We start from the raw sequence: 6,067 nt of genomic DNA, 5'->3' as shown, positions 1-6,067 counted from the left end.
TCGAAATTTCAACCAATGCCCAGTAGTTTTCTACCAAGCATTGGTCGCAATTTCAACCAATGCCCAGTAGTTTTCTACCAAGCATTGGTCAAAATTTTGACCAATGCCCAGTAGTTTTCCACCAAGCATTGGTCAAAATACTGGGCATTGGTCAAAATTTTGACCAATGCACAATAGTTTTCTTCCAAGCATTGGTCAAAATTTTGACCAACGCCCTGCACTTGGTCAAAATTTTGACCAACGCCCTGCACTTGGTCAAAATTTTGACCTATGTCCTGCAAAAAATGTGCTAGCAATTTCAACAGTTTTTGACCAATGTATTGGTCAAAATTTTGACCAATGTGTTGGTTGAAGTTTGGTCGAAAACTGGGTCAAAATTTTGACCAATAAAGGTCAAAAAATGAGCCCAAATGTACTAGTGTGGGCTAAAAACTCCTCATTTAAGAAACCAAAATTGATTGGTCAAAGAAAAGGGTATTTGTATGAATTAAATTCAGAACCTATTCGACCTATTCAAGCCTTGATTCTTGAAGCTACTGATATAAATGAAATATGGCACAGAAGGTTAGGACATCTAAATTTCAAAACTTTATCAACTATGGAGAAGATGGCTATTGGTTTACCTAAACTAAATAAAGATCACTCAAGCATGTGCAAAGGATGCACTATGGGTAAGAACACCAAAAGTCCATTTCATGATAGCACTAGAAAAACTAACAATGTTTTGGAATTAATCCACACAGATTTATGTGGACCTATGTTTGTTCCTTCTCTTAGAGGATTATGGTACTATATACTTTTTATAGATGACTTCTCTAGGAAAACATGGATTTGCTTCTTAAAATGCAAAGAATCAGAAGAAATTTTGAAGAGATTTAAAGAATTTAATACCTTAACTGAAAACTTATTAGGACCTCTTAGGACTAATAATAGAGGGGTATACACCTCAGATTTGTTTAGATTTTGTAAAGAAACATAAATTAAGAAGGTATATATCATTCCTTGTAACCCACAACAAAACAAAGTAGTAGAAAGGAAGAATAGAACAATTATAGAAGTTGCAAGAGCTATGATATTTAATCAAAATCTAGAATATTATCTTTCGTTAAAAGCTACTTGTATTGTTGTCTATATTCAAAACAGAAATCCTCACTCCTACCTTAGAGATAAAACTCTTGAAGAATTCCTTACTAAGGTTAAACCCAATATAAGTCATCTTAGAATTTTTGTGTGCCCAATATATATACATGTTCCAAAAGAAAAGAGAACTAAGCTAGAAACCCCTGGAGGAAAGGTATTTAGGGTATAGTGAAACATATAAAGCATATAGGATTTTCATACATGGTCAGAAAAATATTGAACTTAGTAGGGATGTAATTTTTTATGAAGATTTAGCATTCAAAAAAGGCCTAAGTTCTAAAGAGCCCTCTCCCTTACCAGTTCTAAAAGAAATACCGAATCTAAGTCTCAGAGGGAGAACATTGAGGAAATTGAAGATGAAATTTAAAATCTTAATGTTGAAGAAACTCAAAATTCTAAGAAAAGACCACTTTGGGCCATTAAGATAGTAGAGGAAGACAAGACTTCGTTGCATCATCCAGAACAATTAAAGAAAGTAAAAGACCCAAAAGTTTTTCTAGTTATATAGAAAACATGAATGATTTGTCTAAATCAGAACCAACCCATGTTTCAAATGCTATTAAACATACAGCTTGGAAGGGTGCTATGACAGAAGAATACCAATCCATTATGAAGAATGATGTGTTGGAAATTGTTCTTAGACTTGAAAGAAGATATGTTGTCTCTTCTAAGTGGATATTTAAAATAAAGCATATTTCTAATGGTAGCATTTAAAAATGTTAAACCAAATTTGTAGTTGAAGGATTCTCTCAAAAAGAATGGATTGATTATTAAGAAATATTTTATCCTATTGCCAAATACACTTTTGTAAGAGTAGTCCTAGCTATTGCAGCATCGAAGGGATGAAACTACATTAGATGGATGTAAAAATAATAGTCCTAAATGGAAAGATTACAGAAGAGGTATATTTGGAGCAACCTAGAGGATTTAAAAATCGTGATCCTAAAATTTTTGTTTGCAGGCTCAAGAAAGTTCTCTATGGGCTTAAACAGGCTCCAAGGGCTTGGTATGAAAGAATTGATAAGTATCTCACGAGCTTAGGATTCTCCAAAAATGAAGCTGATCCAAATCTATATTATAAAAGGGATAAATATGATATTGTAATTTTGATATTGTTTGTTGATGGTTTACTAATAACAGGTTATGATCATCTCATAGATCAATGCAAGAAAGATTTAATTAGAGTACTCAAGATGAAAGATTTGGGACTCCTTCATTACTTCCTAGGACTGGAAGTATAGTCGAATTCTAACAACATTATACTTAATCAAGGGAAATATACATTAGATATCTTGAAGAGATTTGGAATGTGGAATTGCAAGTCTATGTCTTCTCTAATGGAGACTAATCTACATAAACTTAAAGAAGCAGTAGTAGAATCACCTTCTATAGATTATATTCTCTACAAATAGATGATTAGGTCCCTTATGTACTTGGTAAATACAAGACCCGATATTTTCTATGTTGTTAATGCCTTAAGTAAGTTTATGTGTGAGCCAAAGGAGATTCACCTAGTTGCAGTCAAACACATTATGATATACTTACAAGGCACTCTTAACCTTGGGCTCAAATATGAGAAAGTTCACTTGGATTTACATGGATTCACTGACTTAGATTGGGGTGGAAGTGTTCAGGATAGAAAAAGTACTTCAGGATGTTTCAGTTTAGGATCAGCAATGGTATCTTGGATATGCAGAAAACAGTCTTCGATAGCACAAAGTTCCACAGAAGCCGAATACATTACAGCAGCGATGGCCTCTCGAGAAGTAGTTTACCTTAGAAAGTTACTTGTGGGATTATTTGGTCAAGCCATTAATCCTACGATTATTTATTGTGATAATCAAAGTTCCATCAAGCTTTTGGTGAATCCAATTTTCCATGACAGTTCCAAGCATATCAAAATTCCTTACCATTATGTAAGAGATATGGTAGATAGGAATACTATAAAATTAGAATAAATTTGTATTGTAGATCAGACATCAGATATTCTCACCAAACCTCTCTCTTGAGTGAAGATAGATCACTTCAAGAAAATACTTGGAATGATTGAATTGTAATTCATTTGTATTGTTTAAATTGTTACTAAAATAATTTTATTGTCAAACTATTGATTGTTATGGGCTCCACCATTTGTATTCATTATTTTAGAGGTGACGATCTATTAGATAATGAACACTTGTATGAATGACATTATGAGAGATGACGATCTCTTAGAAAATGTGCTATACAGTAGAGTTCTATTGTAAGATCTAGATGAGTTCAAGATCACATTGTGATGTAGACATTGCTATGTCTATAAGTCACAATTTGGAAAAAGGAAGAATTTTATTATTCTCCAGAGTTTATCCAGTGTTCTGGTAGATCTTAACTTAGGAACATGTTGTGATATAGGAATACTAGTACCTATGAGTCACAACTTGGATAAATGAAGAATTTAATTATTCTCTAGATTTATCTTGTATAGTGTATTCTTTGCAATACTGATATCACTAGTATAAGTGATATGTCATATCACAGGTTGAGTAATATGACATTGTATTATATGTTCAATAATACCACATGCTAAGAAAAAGATTTAGATAGATATAGAGTATCATTCTATTCTTATTCATCGCAATTGATGATGTTCGATATATTATCTCTCAATTTGAGTATCAAGTTAAGAGGGAGCGTTAAAACTATAACTCTGATCACACACTAGTCTGAATGTGTAGATCACATAGACAACATTGTTTAAAATACATTATAAAATGCCTACAATAAATATTGTTTCCTCTAGACATGATTAGTGTCCCTTCCAGTAATTGAGTGTGTTAACCTTAACTAGTTTTAGTTAAGCTTGTTTACATATTATTCACCTTGACTAGGTGACGATCTTGAAGAGACATTTTAGGTTGACCTAGATAGGGTCATGTCCCTTCAAGAGACATGCCCCTTTGGTACGATATTTAGGTAGGGTGTTGTTGAAGGTTTAAGGACACAAAAATTGTTGGAAATATAAGAGTAACTAAGAGGGGAGGGATGAATCGGTTACTACAAAAATAAATCTTAGACCCTTAGATGTCAGTAAAATAATTTTGTCAAAACTTAATTCTGTTGATGCTCAACAAACAAAGAAATGTTATAACTCGATAAACACTAAGAATGCTCGGCAATTAATTAACATGCAGATCTTCAGATGTTATCTGTAAATATCATTACTTTAACTTAGTTGCATACATAGAAAGGAAATAGCATGAACACATTTGACACCAAGATTTAACATGGAAATGCAATTTGGAAAAAAACCACCAATTGCAACTAGCTATGTTTTCACTCTTATGAAGTAAGCCCTATTAGGAGCCAACCTTGTTAAAGGTTACAAAACACACTATTAGGTGTGACTCTGTTAGAGGATTTAATCACCCTATTAGGAGTGGCCTTGTCAGAGGTTTTTAGACAATTCAATAAAATTGCCACCTTGTTAGAGGATTTACAAATGGTTGTTAAACCAACTCTATTAAGAGATTTATATCATTGCCACAATGATTAGAGAGTAACAATGAATTGACCTAATTTCGATGCAACTGAATTGCTAATTACAGATCTCTATTCTAGCTTGAACTTGATCCTTCTTGATTGAATATATCATTTCAGCTTCAAAAGAATATCTTGCGAATCAGAATATATCCTTTCAGCTTCAAAAGAATATATTTCTTATCCTTCTAATTCGCTTCCTCTTAGTATTATTAGATCTTCAATGTATTCACATACCACTTCACACATTCTAGCCCACAACTTGACCTTCTACTTATATCATTCACATTGTCAAGTCAGCTAGAATACTTGACTTAGAATAACTAATATTCATCTCCTCAGTTGGCTAGAACTAATAGATAAATCAATTAAACTTAATATACCAAAACAAGAAAATCCTTCAATAGTCGACCCTGCTTGGTAGACACTAACTCAGAAGTGATTCTCCTGTGTTAACCAAGTGAAGCTCAATCAACATTGCATACTAGAAAATTCCTTTGGTAACTGAGTGAGCTCAGTTAGCATTGGTTCCATCCAACATTTATTTCATTAACCGAGTGAGCTCAATTAACACTCATCATTCATAGACTTTCCTTTGCCACCCGAGTGAACTTGGTAGATACTCCCTTCTGGACTAGGCAAACTCTAGATTGCTCAGTAGTCATAGAAAATTGTCTTCAATGCCAGAATGAGCTCAGCATACATTGATTGATAATGATATGACATTTTTGTAACATCAAAGACAATACACAATTAATCAATTGTATCCAACAAAAATAGAGCAGTTTGCTCCTTAATCAACATTGTCCTAAGATAACTTGCAAAAATCAAAAGAAATTACAGAATTATATTTCTTCATTACAACAAGACTGAACATTGAAGATTATCTATAGCAAGCTTAGGAAAGGTACAATCTAAATCTGATTCAAGTTCAAAATTTGTAGAAACTTTACAAGGAGGGCATATAACATAGTAAATATAAAACCAGGAAAAAAAAAAAAACTCAAAGGAGTATTTAAAAGAATGTAGGAAGATTATAGGAGAAAGATGAAATCACATTGCCCAAAGTGAGAGGAAGTATAGGAAAGCATAACAACCACCGAAAGGACCACTAAGTAATAAGATAGAAGGGTCAAATAATTAATAATTAATAAGAAGGGTATATAAGCAAGGTGGATAAACAAAGAATATTAACATGAATTTTCATATTATTATATGAAATTCATAATATTAAAATATCTTATTTTATAGGGAAACATTTGATTTCATGCAATCTTAATCGTTATTTTAAAATATGAATATAACTATTAAATCAAATTGATGATTAACTATGTAATTAAAAAATATATATTTTTTTTTTTTAAATATTATATTCATAATTTAATATAGTTTTATTACTTAAAAATATTCA

This window comes from Cupressus sempervirens, chromosome 11 (assembly GCF_028749045.1).
Source record: "Cupressus sempervirens isolate cs-2001-9-10 chromosome 11, ASM2874904v1, whole genome shotgun sequence".
In the NCBI taxonomy this organism is placed as follows: Eukaryota; Viridiplantae; Streptophyta; class Pinopsida; order Cupressales; family Cupressaceae; genus Cupressus; species Cupressus sempervirens.
The sequence above is the reverse complement of the archived record's forward strand: the minus strand, read 5'-3'. Positions refer to the sequence as shown.